Consider the following 17,633-nt stretch of genomic DNA (forward strand, 5'->3'; position numbering starts at 1 on the left):
TGTGGTATATATATATATATATATATATATATATATATACACACACACACACACACACACAATGGAGTATTACTCAGCAATCAAAAAGGATGAAATCTTGCCATTTGCAACTATGTGGATGGAACTGGAGGGTATTATGCTAAGGGAAATTAGAGAAAGATAAAAATCCTATGACTTCACTCATATGAGGACTTTAAGAGACAAAATGGATGAACATAAGGGAAGGGAAACAAAAATAATATAAAACCAGGGAGGGGGACAAAACAGAAGAGACTCATAAATATGGAGAACAAACTGAGGGTTGCTGAAGGGAGTGGGGAGGGGGGATGGGCTAAATGGGTAAGGGGCATTAAGGACTCTACTCCCGAAATCATTGTTGCACTATATGCTAACTAATTTCGATGTAAATTAAAAAAAAAAAAAAAAGATTCATTCACTGTTGTTGTCTGTACATCTGTATGGTAGTTTGTTACTTTTCATTGCTGAGTGGTGTATCTGAGTAGTGTTACATTGTGTGGGCATAAGAGGATTAGGTTATGTATTTTTCTGTTGATGAACACCTGAATTGTTTCTAGTTTTTGGCCATTATGAATAAAGCTGCTGGAAACTTGATGTGGAACTTTGGGTAGACTTAGGTTTTCATTTCTCTTGGGTAAACACCTTGGAGCAGGACCACTGGGTCATATAACCATGTTATATGACCATAACCATATGATAGGTGTGTGTTTAGCATTTTAAGAAACTGCCAAATTATCTTCCAAAGTGGCTGTATAAGTTACGTTCTGTCTGGCAGTATCTGAGGGTTCTAGTTGCTCCAAATCCTCACCAGTGCTAGGATGAGAAAATGTTAGCCATTCTCATAGCTGTATATGCTGTCTTGTGCTTTAAATTTACATTTTCCCAATGACTAAGGATATTGACATCTTTTCATGTGCTTGTCAGCTGTGTATCTTTGGTGAAGTGCTTGTTCAAATCTTTTGTTTTTTTTAAGCTTATTTATTTTTTGAGAGCGAGCGAGTAAGCGGGAAGGGCAGAGGGAGAGGGACAGAGAGAATCCTAAGTAGGCTCCATGCTGCCAGTACAGAGCCTGACATGGGACTTGAACCCACGAACCACGAGAGCATGAGCTGAGCCAAAATTAAGAGTCGGACACTTAACTGACTGAGCCACACAGGTGCCCCACTAGTTCAAATCTTTTGCCTGTTTTTAAAAATTGGGTTGTTTGTTTTTTTAATGTTGAGTTTTGAGAATTCTTTGTTCTGGACACACATCATTTATCAGATACATGCTTTGCAAAGATTTTCTTCCATTCTGTGGCTTATCTTTCCATCCCCTCAACAGTGTCTTGTATTTATTTCTGAAATGCTTTATTTATTTTTGAGAGTGAGAGAGTGTGAGTAGGGGAGGGGCAGAGAGAGAGGGGGACAGAGGGTCCAAAGTGGGCTCTATGCTGACAGCCACAAGCCCAATGTGGGCTTCGCAGTCAACTGACAGAGCCACCCAGGCACCCCAACAGTGTCTTTTAAAAGCAAGAGTTTTTATTTTGAATTCCAGTTGATCCATTTGTTCTTTTATGAGTTGTGTTTTTGGAATTTAGTCCTTATCCTATCTTTTCATTTTTTAAAGTAATAAAGTCATTTGTCAGAGCAAGGCAAGAAGTCAAACCATATTTCATTTTTATGTCAGGTAATAATCACTAGAGACAAATTATTTTCTGTGGGATCGATTTTTGAATTTTCTCTAGAACAAGATTTCTAGCCATTAAAAGTCAAATGCAGTTCAGATACGTTACTTCATAATAGTTTGAGTGCTTCCAAGGAACTCAATTTGTAAGCTGTTTAGTTACTAATTACCCATCCTTTTCTGTGGAAAGAACTTAAGTTCTATTTTAAGGTGACCTTTTTTTCTGAAGGGGCTGTTGTTGGTAGAAGATGTGGGTTGTAGCTAATGATCATAAAGTTCATTGTGAGAACTTCCTCAATCATATCGTTAATCCTAATTTGTGGCAGTGTTTATCAGTAAAAAGAAATGTAAGCTATTGTTAAATACTGAACTACTACTGAGGGTAAAATACCTTGTAGCTAAATTTCTTCAAGAGTGAAGAAAAAGAAGTTAGGATCAGGACACAATAAATAGTATGCTGTTTCCATTTAAAATACTTCAAGAGATAATTACAAAGGCATTGGGGTCTATGATTTTTGGTCTCTCTCTGATGATAATGAAGTGTGTTATAAATTGGATAAAACAAGCCCTCGGAGCTGTTTAAAAAATGTTTTTGGTAGTTACTGACAAATTACAAGAGGAAGGTTGCGTCTCAGTGCAGAGGTGATTTCAACATTAAAAATAATAAAGGACTTTGACCTTAGTTTTGAGTCTTTCTCTTGACCTGTTTCTCTGTGAATTAAAAAAAAATTTTTTTAACGTTTATTTATGTTTGAGACAGAGTATGAGCAGGGGAGGGGCAGAGAGAGAGGGAGACAGAATCCGAAGCAGGCTTCAGGCTCCGAGCTGTCAGCACAGAGCCTGACGCAGGACGCAAACTCAGTAGCCAGGAGACCAGGACCTGAGCCAACGTCGGAAGCTCAACCGACTGAGCCACCCAGGCGCCCCTCTTTCCGTGAATCCTTAACGCTGCACTCTTATCGCACACTTTTCCTGGACCTTCGTGTTACCATGCTCACTGGCAAAGTTATCAGTGCACCTGAAGAGGTGTTTTTGTTTTTGTTTTTGTTTTTGTTTTGACTGAATACAAGACACTGAGTGTGCAATTTCTAACATTACTGACAAGGCCTTTCTCTTAAAAGGTGAGGAATCTTAAGAACCTTAAGAATTTAAGATCTGGGTATGCTGTCCTCCTGAATATTTCTTTCTTGCTTGCTTTTTTTTTTTTTTTTAAACTTTATTTATTTTGAGAGAGGAAGAGAGGGAGAGAGAGAGGGAGAGAAAATGGGGCAGAGAGAGACAGAGAATTCCAAGCAGGCTCCGTGCTGTCAGCACAGAGCCCAAATGTGGGGCTCGAACTCACAAACCGTGAGATCACGACCTGAGCCGAAACCAAGAGTCAGACGCTTAACTGATTGAGCCCCCCAGGTGCCTCCTGGTCATTTCTCTTTACTCACATCTTTATTAGTAAATCAGGCCAGAGGGATCGTTTACCTTTTGAAAAAAAGAAACTAGATGCCGCAGTTTGTTTTGGTTGCAAGTATCTGGACAGCTGAATTTCGATTGAGCAGTGATGCTGCCCTGAGTAGTGGGGTGCTCTAGAAACTGAGAGACCTTGCCTGCTACCTGTGTGGTGGGAGATAATGAATCTCTTCTTGCCTTTGTGGGGGAATGCCACCCTCACTCGCTTATGGTTTCATTGTAGTTACATTCAGATCTTCTGAGATATGGCTACTGATGGTTTTAGCTTAAACGTGTTTGAGTGACAGTTTTAGGGAAAGGAGAGTGTGTTCTGTTCCAAGGACGGGCAGTTTTACTCTATGACTTTAATAAATTCGTGTCCAGTGATGTGAAGAATAGTACTGGGGAGACCCACATATAATACATTTTGTTAAGTATAAGTGGTAAAAACAAACAAAAAACCCCCAAAACCCTCTGAGTCGTGGTTCATTATAGCAGCTGAAAATTTTAAATACGTTGTAAGAAACCAGTGAAGCTAGTTTCTGATTCATCCAGAGTGAAATAATTTAATATTCTAACTTTAACAAAGGCAACTAAAAAGCAAACTTGAACCACTTCATGTGCTTTCGATATGTAGGAATGTTTTTTTCATCTTTTCTCATATGTTTTACTTCTTAGTCATTTACTTCCAGTAGTTTCAAATTGGTTGAGGGAATTAAGGTGGTAACCGAGTCCCTACAGTACAAGATTTTCCTGCTGTGTACGTGAACCACTTTTTCTGGAAAAACCCTTCCACTGGCCGTCTTCTCAAGGGCATTTACTTCTCTACCCTTAGTGATTTGAGGGCTGAAGCCTGTGTTTAGTCAGAGATGACAAATGGCTCAATTTTTTTTTTTTTTTCCTAGTTTGGTGACCGAGAAATGATTCAGAATTGAAACTGAAGCGAATATGGAGTTACTTGCAGTTACCCTTAAACAGTTGCTGTCTGTTACTATTAGGCGTATTTTGGACATGTGGTTTCCATTTCGATATTCTGTGTTACGTTGCTAAATTTCTTGCCCGGTTTAGACACTTTGCTTTTGAAATTAGGTTGGACGTAGCTTTGAACAGAGGGCCACTGGAAATTGAACATTGTGGTCCATTTGGGGAGGAGAAGTTGGCATAGTTTTACTTCAAGGATTCTTAGGAAATGTTTGATAACAAAAATATATTTTCCAAATGTTACAAGCTTAGGGAGTTAAGTACTTATTGAGAAAACCAGGAAGCTTGTGATTCCTATGAAAATATTGGCCTTTTAAGCTAAGACTATCACTCACTACTTTTTCCTTTCATAATTGAACGAAGGTAAGTTTAAAAAAGAGCAGGTTCTTTGTTTGGAGTGCAGTTTATAGCAATTTATAAAGAAAAAAGCAAAGTGCTTTTTCCATTCCTGATTTTACACTCTAGAGATAAGCACTAGGATCAGTTTAGCATATGTTTTGTATCTTTGGCTGTGCACATGCACATATTTATAGGTAGATTTTAGGGGTTTATTTTATTTATTTTTAAAGCATATTGATTGACTGACTGATCGATTGAGTGAATGAGAGAGAGTGCACAAGAGAGGGGCAGAGGGAAAGAGAGAGTCCCAGGCAGGTTCCACACTCAGCCCAGAGCCCAACATGAAGCTCGATCCCACAACCCTGGGATCATGACCTGAGCCGAAATCGAGAGTGGGCACTCAACAGACTGAGCCACAGGTACCCCTTTAGGGATTTATTTTATTTTGTGCTATTGCAGCTTTTGTAATTTAGTCTTTTTACATATGAGTCTATAAAATCTATTTTATTTCCCCACCTCCAGTTTTCTGTTAGCTTTTTCTTTTTAATGTTTATTTTTTGAGGGGCTGGGGAGGGTAAGAGAGCATGGGAGAGAGGCAATCCCAAGCAGGTTCTGCGTTGTCGATGTGGGGCTCGATCCCGTGAATCGTGAGATCATGGCCTGAGCCAAAATCAAGAGTCAGACAGATGGTTAACGGATCGAGCCCCACAGACGCCCCTCTCTTAGTTTTTTTTGAAAGATTATTATTTATTTTCTTCTTCATGCGTCAGACCTTTGAAAAGTCATAAGGTGGAGCACGTGGGTGGCTCAGTTGTTTGAGCATCCAGCGCTCGATTTCGGCTCGGATCACGATTCCAGGGTCATGGGATCGAGCTCTGAGTAGGGCTCTTGCTGAGCTTGGAGCCTGCTGAAGGTTTTCTCCCCCTCTCTCTCCCTCTGCCCCTCACCACTCACTCTCTCTCAAAACACAAAAAGAAAAAGAGAAAAGTCCTATAAGGTTATTAATGCTTTGCTCAGTATTTTCTTTCATAGCATTTGTCTTAACTTTTAACTTTTGTGCTTTTTCTTGTTATTTAAAAGATTTATTTATTATTACCTGTCTTTATAAAAAATGCAGATTGCTTCATGAATTTGTGTGTCACCCCCATGCAGGGGCCGTGCTCATCCTCCGAATTGTTTCAGTTTTGGTATATGTGCTGCCGAGGTGAGCACTAAAAGGTTTTGTTTTTTTTTTTAAACTGTAGTTTCAGTATGACTTCTGGGTTTTATAGTATCCTCAGGAGAGGTATACTTAGGAGTTTTATGGTATCCTATTTGAACATTAAAAATACTCTAGGGGCTCCTGGGTGGCTCAGTCAGTTAAGAGTCTGCTTTCAGCTCAGGTCATGATCTCATGGTTTGTGAGTTTGAGCCCCGTATCGGGCTGTCTGCTCCCAGCGTAGAGCCTGCCTTAGGCCCTCTGTCCCCCTCTCTCTGCTCCTCCCCCACTTGCACTCTCTCTCTGTCTCTCTCAAAATAAATAAACTTAAAAAATATATCCCATATTTTCTCTTAGTGCTTTGTAAATTTATTTTTAATATTTAGGTTTTTAATCCACTTGGAATATATTTTCAGTATAATGTGAGATAAGGATCTGGATTTTCAAAAAAAATATTGGTAGCCAGTTGTCCTAATAATTTGTTACTTATATACTTATTTGAAATTCTCTTGTTAACATATACCCTTTCTTATTTATTTAATTTATTTAAAAAGATTTTATTTGCAAGTAATCGCTATACCAGACATGGGGCTTGAACTCACATCCCTGAGATCAAGAGTCACATGCTCCACTGACTGAGCTAACCAGGCACCTCTCAACATATATTCTTGATAAAGAGTACTTATCCGTGTATGTGTACTGCACGTTTTAATTACTGTCACTTTAGAGAATGTTTCAAAATTTCCTTTTACAGTTGATTCTCCCTCTCTTCTTAAAGGTAGACTAACCATAATCATCAGCGAATAATAATTTGAACTCTCCCAATGTTTATGCTCTTTTTTTAGTGACAACGTTGAAAAATAGTTATGATGATAATAATACCACCTAATATAGTGCTTCTCAATTTTATATGCATAGAAGTTACCTGAGGGATCTTATTAAAATGCATATTTAAGCAATTGTGCTACTAGGTGTTTACCGAAGAATATCAATTCAAAGGGATACATGCACCCTGATGTTTATTGCAGCATTATCTACAATAGTCAAATTATGCAAACAGCTCAAGTGTCCATTGACTGATAAATGGATAAAGAAGATGTGGCACACACACGTGCACAGATGGTCACACACACACACACACACACACACACAATGGAATATTACTCGGGCATAAAAAAAGAATGACATCTTACCATTTGCAATGACATGGATGGAGCTAGAGAGTATGATGCTAAGTGAAATAAATCAGAGAAAGACAACTACCATACGATTTTACTCATGTGGAATTTAAGAAGCAAAACAAACAAACAAAGGGGAAGAAGAAAGAGGGAGGGTGGCAAAGCAAGAAACAGACTTTTAACTATAGAGAACAGATTGCTGGTTACTGGAAGGGAGGTGGGTGGGCGGGATGGGTGAAATAGTGGTGGGGATTAAGGAGTGTGCTGTCATGATGCGTCCTGGGTCTTGTCTGCGATTGTTGGATCACTATGGTGTACGCCTGAAATGAATATTACACTGTATGTTGACTGGAACTTCAATAAAAACTGAAAAAAAGAAGATGTCAAAAAAATGCAGACTTGGTAGTTCTGTCCTTTTTATCACTGGATATTATCCTATTATCTGGATGTACCCTAGTTTATCCATTTACCTACTGGAGGACGTCTTGGTTGCTTCCAAGTTTTGGCAAATGTAAATAAAGCTACTCTGAACATTCACGTGTGGGCTTTCCTGTAGACCTGGGTTTTCAACTCATTCGGGTAAATATAAAGAGCGTGATTATTGGATCATATGGTAAGAGTAGATGCTTAGTTGTGTAAGAAACCACCAAAGTGGTTTTCCAAAGTGGTTGTATGGTTTTGCATTCTCACCAGCGATGAATGAGAGTTCCTGTTGCCGTACGTCCTTGCCAGCGTTTGGTGTTTTCATTGTTTTGGATTTTTGCCGTGCTAATAGGGATATACCCGTATTTCATTTTTTTAATTTGCAGTTCCCCAGTGACAGAAGAGGTGGGTATCTTTTCATATGCTCATTTGCTATTTGTGTGTATCTTCTTTGGTGAGGTTCAGATCTTTTGCCCATTTTTTAATTGCCTTCCGTTGTTTGTTTTTTTGTTGTTGCATTCTAAGAGTTCTTAGTGTATTGTGGATACCTGTCCTTAAGTCAGATGGATGTTTCGTAAAGATTTTCTCCCAGGTTTTGGGTTGTGTATGTCTTTAGTTTTTACCATTATTGATGATGCTTGCCCTTGAGTTGTGACACATAGTCATCAAGTTGAGAAAGTTTCCTTCCCTTTTTGTCTTTCTGAGAGCTTTTTTTCGGGAATGGTTTTCGGGGAATCTTTGAAAATTTTCTGGCTAAATGAATAGATGAAGCTTTGTTATTAGCAAGGCATCCCTGTTTTATTGTGGATACTTAAAAATACATTCCTTATGGCATTGTATTTAAAAACGTTAACTGGATATTTAATTCCTAATCTTTGTAAGTAGTTTACTTTTACTCCTTCCATGATCTCTTGTCTCTTTAATGTTTATGTTGATTGCTTGTCCAACATTCTAATCTCGTTCTGGCTTGATGTTTGTGGCTATCTGTTCCTCTGCTTGTCTGTAGCAATCTATTCCTGCAGCAGGTCAGACTTCCACCTCTGAAATCACATATTTGGAAATTTTGCTCTCTGGACACAATTTCCTGTCTTTTTAGTTCTGCCGTTTGCTAAACTCGATTCTCTGATTTCACTGAGGCCTCCAGCCCCTTAAATCCTGCCGGTCTCCAAATTCGTGACATTCTTCCTGGCATCCCTTTTGTTCACGTGGACACAGTTGGTCACTTTCAGTGAGTCAGAAGTATCCTCAGTCCTGCACCTTTGTTCTTCTCTCCCATCTGCCACGCACATCTCCAGCTGTGGATTAACAATACTGCCCGTTTTCTGGGTTCCTGCTTTAGGGCCTGAAGAAATGATTGAATCGTGTTTATTTGTTCTATTGCTAATTCATGACTTCTACCCTCATCTGTGTTTGTGATTCCCTTTAGTAGTCTTCTTGTCTGTAGTTGATTTCTTTTCTCTTTCACCAGAATGACTGTTCTTTCTAAATCTTTACCCATTTTTGGTAAGCTCATGTTTACCTCCCTCTATCACAGACGACTCCATAGTCCAGTAAAGTGATCTTAAAAGAAAAAAGAAAAGAGAAGAAAAGAAAAACCAACAAATTTCTTTTATAATACCTTCTGTTATTCAGATAAAGATAAAATTCCTAAGTTTAACATGCCCTTTCTGGTTGTCCAGCCTCTCACCTCTCTCCTCTCTCCTCTCTGAGCCCCAGCTCCCAGCTTCATTGGCCTTTTGTCAAATTCTTCACGTGCCAGACTCCTTCTTAGCATAGGGTCTTTGTGTATGTTTTCCCCTGTGCCAGAGAGTTTTTCTCTTGTGCTGTTTCACTCCTATTCATCTTTGGAAATTCATTTATATGTCGCTTCCTCAAGGAAGCTTTTCCTGACCTTCCATTTGCCTGAAGATAGGCATAGACTCCCCCTGAAATAATAATAGTGATGAGACTAACCACAATGATAATAGCAAACACATGATGTTTATTGTGTGCCGGGAACTGTTTTAGGCACTTTATATATACAGACTTTTTTTTTTTAAGTCTTCATAGCAACCCTATGGGTTAGATGGGTAAATAAATAGGACCTATAACTGTCCCCATTTTATAGGTGAGGAAACTGAAGTGCAGAGCGTTACGTCCCTTGTCCAAAGTCACGTGACTGTTTGGCAGTGGAGCTGGGATTTGCACACAGGCAGTCAGGCCTCGGAGCCCTTGTTCTAAACTGTGCTGTACTGTAACGATTATTATGATTGTGTCATTTTGGTTAATGTCCACCTTTCTCAGTGGCCTCTCAGTTCCTGAGTTCAGAGACTGCCCCTGTCTGGTTAAATTTTGATTTTCCAGTGCCTAGAACAGAGCCCAGCAGTGAGTAGTCTGTGACAGAACGAATCCCCCTTTCTGCTGACTTGAGTAAATAGAGGCTTTGGTGCGAGCGTCTTCAGTTTTCGTCCCTTCTCCTTCCACGCACCAAACCCCCTGGATCGAGACAGTAGGTGCTCCCACTTATTTCAAAATTGAATCCCGCCACCTGTCTACTTCCTGCGTCCTGAAAGTAATATTTGCACTTTGCAAATAAGAACGATTGTAAATGTCCGTGAAGTGTGCTGCCTTTTTTCCCTCTCGCACCTTTCTCACTTTCCAGAGGTGGTGAAATGATAATCTTTTCTTGAACGTGCACAAACTGTATGGTCACTTAAAATACACAAAAGGGAGTGCGTGTAATATGCACATTAGTCTATGTTTGTTTTTATATTAAAAATTAACTTGCAGTATTGAACCGTAGTTTTGCAAGCAGTCACCATTGAGGGCAACCAGGGCAAGGGTACGTGGGATCTCTCTGTATTCCTTTTTATGCTTGCAGGCGACTCTCCAGTGATCTGAAAATAAAAGAAGAAAATTTAGGAAACTAGAGAAACCTTTCTACATCAGCATATTTATCTCTTTCTTCCCAATGACCACATCCGACAGGTCACAGGTATGCAGATGTGCACCTTTTGGCCACCGACGGACTGTTACTTCATTTTTTCCTTTTACCAGCACTGCTGCAGGGGAACACTTGCATTCATAGCTTCATCCTTGCTCGGGTGGATATTATATGCACAGCCAAGTTTTAGAAAAGGAGAAGGGATCCGAAGACGTGCGCACGTGACAGTTGGCAGGCTGTTCCCTGAACCAGTTTATCCTTTCAGCTGCAGTTAGGATACGGAGCCTGTTCTCTGTGCGCTCACCTGTAGTGTCCTGATCCTGTCCCTCCGCTTCTTCTGTGGGATTTGAACAAAATTAATTAGTCCTTTTCCATTTGATATCCCCCCTTCTCTTTTGGCTCTCTCCTGTCTGCCCATCCTCTGGCAAGTCCTTCACATCAATAAGACTTTTCTTAGCAACGGAGTACTTGATTTGGATTTACTTCTCCTGGTGACACCCTCAGACATAGCTCCTGTGGTTATCCCCATTTTACAGGTAAGGACACTGAGACACAGAGAAGCTAAGGGACTTGCCCGAGGTCACCCGGAGAGTGAGGGCTGGATAATGATGCGGTCAGTCTGACTGCAGAGTCTTTGCTGCTAACCACCACCCCCTGAGAAGGAGTCAGGAAACTACTGCCAGCTGCTCAAGCCTGTCCTGCGGCCCGTTTTCTGTGTAACTCAGCTAACACGCTTATTATGTTTTTAAAGCGTAGTTAAAAAAAAAAAAAAAGAAAAAAGAAAATAGGGGACAGTGTGTGACCCACAGGCCTAGAGAAAAAGTTGACTGATCTTATTACCATTAAATGAGATCGTTCTTGTAAAAGTATTTAGCATAGCGCTGCTATGTAATAATAGCTTAAGAAATATTAGAGGCATTATTACTTTTATTATCAGAACCTCTCTTTTACCACTAAGCTTCTACGTCATCTCTTTTTCTTCTGTGCCTACTGCAAGCTTAGGGCCGGCCCAGAGCTTTCCCTTAACTGCTCTGGGAAGGGTTTTCAGTGCCTTGTTGCTAATTCTATAACCTAACTTAAACTCGACTTCTAAGTTCTGTGTCTCATTTGACACTAACTACCCTATTCCCTTAAAGATTTCCTATTTGTTTTTGAAACAGGAATATTTTCTGTGTTTGCTTTTTCTTCACTGGTGTACTGCCCTTAAAAAAAAAAAGTGTTTTTATTCGCGGGCATGAGCTGGGGGTGGGGAGGGGGCGGAGAGGGAGACAATCACAAGGAGGCTCCCCGCTGTCGGCACAGAGCTGGGCGCGGGCCTCGAACTCACGAACTGTGAGATCGTGACCCGAGCCAGAGTGGAGAGTTGAACACTTACCTAACCCAGGCGCCCCTGGCAAACTATTACTTCTTAAACCCCTTTCCTACTCTGCTCCTCTGCCTGGTTTGTAAGGGATTGTATTCTGAATTCAGTCCTTGGCACACCCTCCCTACCTGGCTTCTGCCCCACTTCTCTGCCCTCTTCTGAATCACAAAGACCTGCATTTGAGTGTGAGTTCATTATCTTCTGTCTGAGCAACCTGAACGGTTTATTTCATTTCTTGGTTTCTTTTTCTGTAAGAACAAGAGTAGTGGGACCCACTTTAGGATTATGTGGATTAGATGAAACCATGTATGTAAAACATCCAACAGTGTCTCATTTACAGCAAGGGCTTAATAAATAATAGCAATAGGAGTAATGACAGTAGTGTAGTCGTGTTGCCATTGTAACTCTACCTCTAGCCCTCCCCCTTTCCTCAAGTCCACACATTCGGTGGCCTGCTAGAGGTCCACCAGTGGATACTTCTCCAGATGCTTTAAACTCTGAGTGCAAATCTTTGTCTGGCTTCAGTACTTAGTGACCGTGGCCTCAAATAAATCACTTATTTTCTTCCAGTCTCAGTTTCTCCATTTTTGAAAGAACGTACCTTATTCACATTGAATGAGCTCGTTCTTGTACAAATGTTTAGCACAGCGCTGGTACATGATAATAGCTTAAGAAGTGTTAGGGAGATTCACCTGGCTGGCTAACTTGGTAGAGCAGGAGACTCTTGATCTTGGGGTCACGAGTTCGAGCCCCACTTCGGGGCTGGAGTTTACTTGAAAAACAAACAAACCAAAAAGAAATACTAGAGCCATTATTACTATTATTATCCATGTTATTGTTCTTCCTCTTAAAATTCAGTCTTCCTTTCGCTCAGAACGAGAGCCTCCGCTTTGCCTTCTCTTCTTGATCCTCCACAGGCAGTTAGTCACCAAGTACTGTTGAGTCCACTTCAGAGGCATCTGCTCACATTCATCCACTCCTTATCGTTTCTTGACAGAGTTATTGTGTAACCTCCTAATTGGTCTCCTGGCCTCTGGGCCACCTTCCACCTCTCATCCAGATTTATCTTTATCGAACGCAGATCTGCTCACACCACTCAGTGGTAAAGGCCTGAGACAGGCCCCTCTTACCTGAGATAGAAAGCCTGCAAGGCCCATAACACCTCAGTCTTTTATGGCCTCATCACTTGATCCTGGAACCCAGGCGTCCTCCAGGAGAAGATTATGCTTCTGACTATTCTTTGCACCATATACTCTAGAATCTTATGCCTGGCCCCTCCTGTTATGGCTCCTCCTTCGTTCTTGGTGCTCAGAGTGCTGTCTCCCCAGCCACTTTCTGCAAATAAACAACCCTCTCCCCCAAACGCCTTGTCCGTCTGGTGGATGCTTGGTTGCCCTTCAGTGGTGGGTCTCAAAGATGCCATCTACTGTCTTCTGCTCTCCCTTGTCTGAACTGCCCTTCCAGGCAACAGTAATTAGTCCTTCATCAGGAAGCAGTATAGTGAGGTGGGTAGTTTGATCCCTGAGTTACAGGAGCCAGACTGGCTTGGTTAATAATGTGGCTGCAGAGAACTGAGATGCAGTTGTTCACCTATCTGTGCTTCAGTTTTCCAATCTGTAAAAAATGGATAATATTAGTCTTGTTGTGAGGATAGTGAATTAATATAGGAAAAATGCTCTGAATAGGGCCTGTACATACTAAGTACTTCATAAATACTGGCTGTTGTTATTATTATCATCATCACCAAAGCGTCGCTTCCATGCCTCTGTAATGGCATTAACTGCTCTGTATTACATTGACTTTTTTATGTATGTTTCCCAGTAGACTGTTGTTTCTTTGAAGGCGGGACTGTTGCAATCATCTGGGTCATCAGTATCCAGTCCGCAGCGGGCCCTCAGTAAACACTCAATCAGTTGTGCTGTTTGCTCAGCCGATAATAAAACCCTGGATCCTCCTGGATTTCAGCAGTCAGTACCTCACATCTCTGGAAGTGATTGCTCTCTGAAACTATGGCATTAGAGACACAAAACTGTTAGTATAGGACCTCACTGGGCTCTTCAACCAGAAATTTACTATTACAGCGAAGCTTCCCACTGAAAGTGGGCAGAATGCAGCTGATAGCGTGCTGTCATTGGAGGAAGTTTCTCCCCAAGTAGAAGAGGGCCCCTAATGTCATTTGCTTAAAGGGACACAGTCCAAGGTTAGAAAGTCCACTTGCTATCAGACCTGATTTGTTTTGTTTTGTTTTGTTTTGTGTTTTTGGTTATGGGTAGAGCTGTTTCTGCCTTTTTAACTTTATTCTTATAAACCTGCTGAAGAATGAAATGTTAAAACTTTTCCCTTTTAGTGATTCAGAGAAAGATTTTTTTATTGTAAGCATGATCTCAATGAATGCCAGATATGGAATCTTTTATTAAATTTTTTCTTAAATGTTTACTTATTTTTGAGAGAGAGAGAGAGAGAGAGAGAGAGACAGACAGACAGAGTGTGAGTGAGGAAGGGGCAGAGAGAGAAGGAGACACAGAATCCAAAGCAGGCTCCATGCTGTCAGCACAGAGCCTGACATGGGGCTCGAACTCGTGAACCGCGAGATCATGACCTGAGCTGAAGTCGGATGCTTAACCGACTGAGCCACCCATGTGCCCCAGGTCTTCTTCTTTTTTTTTTTTTTTTAAATGTTCATTATTTCGAGAAAGAGTGCTTGTGAGAGCATCTGAGGGGCGGAGAGAGAGGGAGACAGAGGATCTGAAGTGGGCTCTGCCCTGACAGCAGAGAGCCCAGTGTGGGGCTTGAACTCCCAAACTGTGAGATCATGACCTGAGCTGAAGTCAGACGTTTAACCGACTGAGCCGCCCAGGTGCCCCCACAGATGAATCTTTATGGACAAGTCCAGAGCATCAAGTCATTAAGCTCCATATGGTCTGGTTCCACTGCCAACCCCTAGCACCTTGCCATGCCTGGGCTTTTGTAACGGTAACTGATCTTTCTGCCTTTGGGCTCTTCCCTCCAGTCTGTCCTCTCCACTGCTGCCATATTAATCTGGCAAAATTCCTACTTTTATTTTTCTCATGCATTATGAAAAATCCTCCAAGAGTCCCTCGTTGTATACCCGGTAAGTTCCAAACTGTAGTTTGACATCCAGGATGCTCTATGGTCTGACTCCTGTTATGTTTTCTACCTTCTCTTCCACTGTGCCCTAGAATGCACTTTGTGGTTTCTCTGGGCTAGTGGTGATTCCTGTAATACGAACTGCGTTTTCTTCTCTTATCCCGTTTGGAGTAGTTTCCATTGTGTTCCATTCCCTTCCATGTTCCTTTTGAAATCTTGCCTCTCTTTTCAGATCTGTATTTTAAAAACTTTTTATTTTTAAATAATTACAGACTCACGGGAAATTGTGGAACAGTACATGGTGTTCTGTGTTCCTTTCCCTCAGCTTACCCCAGTGATGATATCTTGTGTAATTGTACTATAAGAAACATTTTAAAATTCCATTTTGAGTAATATTTTCAGTGGTAAGGGAAAAAAAAAACATGTTTGTTCGTTCCTTTTTTTTTTAAGGCTGGATTGGATTTGTGGAAGTGGTCAGGAATCATTTGGACTCAGGTCTGTAAAACAAATTAGGTGGGTGATCAAGCTGATTGGTATGGTGTCTGATCCTTAAAAGGAAAAGGGTATGGCCATATGGTATCAGAAGACCGATTTTATCTGCCTTTATGAACTGGCCTTGGAAGTAATTTCAAAAGAGACATTTCCAAAAGTAGAATGGGTATATAATCGTAGTATTCACTTACGAGATGTGAACATTCTAGTGTGTTGGTTAAGTTTCAGTATTTTATAACCATGCCATTTGTATTCTCTTTTAATGCTCATGTTCTTCCTAGAGATCATGTTTTTATAAAACAGGCTAGTTGTTGAAACACACATTGGAATGTGAAATAAAGAAGTTTATTTTCCTCATATGCTCATTTTTTAAAGGAAGGCAGAAGGTTTGTAAAGAAGCTATTTTGGAAAATATATCCAGTTTCCAAACTGGAACTCTCATACGCTGCTGGTCAGAATATAAAGTGGCCACTTTGGAAAAACAGTTTGGCTGTTCCTCACGAAGTCAAACACAGAGTCACCATATGACCCAGCTATTCTACTCCTAGGTATATGCCCAAGAAATCAAAAACATACGTTCACACAGAAACATGTATACAAATGTTCATAGCGGCATCATTCGTAACAGTCAAAAAGTGGAAACAACCTCATTGCCCATCAGCTGATGAACAGATAAACAAGATGTGGTATTTCTGTACAGTGGAATATATTTCAGCCATTAAAAGGAGTAAAGTACTGATCATGCAGCAATGCGGATGAACCTTGAAAACAGCATGCTAAACGAAAGAAGCCAGACACAGAGGGCCACACGTTGTATGATTCCATTTAGGTGAAATGTGTGGAATCGGCACACCGGCACACACACCGTAGGGACAGAAAGTGGATTCGTGGTTGCCAGGGGCTACGGGGGAATTGAGAGGGGAGGGGAGGGAGGAGGGTGACTGCTAATGGGTGTAGCATTTCTTTCTGGGGTGATGAAAATATTCTGTAATTAGACAGTTGTGGCGATTGCGCGGTCTTCTGAATATACTAAGAACCATTCAATTGTACGTTTTCAAAGGGTAAATTTTATAGTACGTGAATTACATTTCAAAAACGTTTATTCTCCAGTTGCCAGTATCGTGTTGTGGTTTGGAGTGGTACCTGTTTGCCTGGTGTGGCAGAACGTGTATTTGAGGTTTCCTATGTTTTGAGCTCCAAGTGAGGCAAGAGATTTTCGGGGAAAGGGCATAACTCTGCTAGACTTAGGACTGGTAACTGCTCAGTGCCCTATAACCCTAGTGGGCAGAGTAAAGGTAGAAGCAGATCAGATAAGGATGGAATAAACTTCTCTTCAATTCCATGCAAATTTGTTAACACACAGAGAACTCAAGAAGTATTTTAAACAAAGCAGGTTCTGACCTGTTAAATACGATTGGCTGAAGTTCTTGCCATTCCGTCTTGGATGTGAACCTCCCGGATCTTTTTTCATAGATACTGGGAGAGAGAAGTCTTGTCTCATTAATGAATTAAAAGGAAAATTTCAATAGGCTTTTTTAACCTGTGGAATTAGAGGTATTTTTGTTAATTTTTATTTTTTTAGTTTTTAAATTTTTATGTTATTTTTAATTTTTTTACATTTCTTTATTGTTGATCTAGAGAGACAGAGCACAAGTGGGGGAGGGGCAGAGAGAGAAGGAGACACAGAATCCAAAGCAGGCTCCGGGCTCTGAGCTGTCAGCACAGAGCCTGACATGGGACTCGAAGTCACAAACCTCGAGATCATGACCCGAGCCGAAGTCGGACCTTAACTGACCGAGCCACTCAGGTGCCCCTATTTTTGTTAATTTTTAAAAGGTAAATTCAATCTGGTTTTTCATCTAGGTGTCAAATATGTTTTTCACCATTGTCATACTTATTTTTGCCATGTTTGCATAAAAAACCTTTTGGTTTTTTTCTCAAATTAATCTGTATGTCTATGGTGTAAAAGTCATGATATATTTATAGAAATGGGTACCAAGATAAGACGGTAGCTGTCCTGAACATTATTTTTTGGCAGACTGAGCTATATGTGCGTTTTAGAAATAAATCATACTGCCATATCTGAATAAGACTTTAATCTTACTTAAATAAAGGTATGACAGATGGGGAGAAAGTAACACAATTTGTCTAATGGTAGGTAACATCCACTGAGTCTTACTATCTGCCAGACATTGTTGTCAGTGTCTTGCATTCATCATCTCACCTAATCCTCTGGGCCAACTTAATCATTTGACTTAAAAAAAAGAAAAAAGAAAAAAAAAAGAAAATCAGTACAACATAGATGTTCTTAGTGACTGACATTTTTTCATTTTTTTTCTCCCACTCCCTATTTTTTCTTAAACTATTTTTTTTAAATTTTTTAATATGAAATTTATTGTCAAATTGGTTTCCATACAACACCCAGTGCTCCTCCCAACAGGTGCCCTCCTCAATGTCCATCACCCCCCCCCCCCCCCCCCCCCCCCCCCCCCCCCCCCCCCCCCC

At 40.7% G+C, this 17,633-nt stretch overlaps 1 protein-coding gene and 1 non-coding gene across 6 annotated transcripts in view; one reads left to right on the forward strand and one right to left on the reverse strand.

Moving 5' to 3' along the window:
* Nucleotides 1-17,633, forward strand: part of SIK3 (SIK family kinase 3) — a 217,436-nt gene that overhangs the window by 27,583 nt on the left and 172,220 nt on the right. The gene's annotated exons all lie outside the window — the stretch shown is intronic.
* On the reverse strand, nucleotides 5,551-5,655 carry LOC125917375 (U6 spliceosomal RNA). Its single transcript, XR_007456172.1, has one exon. It is a non-coding gene; the product is annotated as a U6 spliceosomal RNA (small nuclear RNA).

This window comes from Panthera uncia, chromosome D1 (assembly GCF_023721935.1).
Source record: "Panthera uncia isolate 11264 chromosome D1, Puncia_PCG_1.0, whole genome shotgun sequence".
NCBI lineage: Eukaryota > Metazoa > Chordata > Mammalia > Carnivora > Felidae > Panthera > Panthera uncia.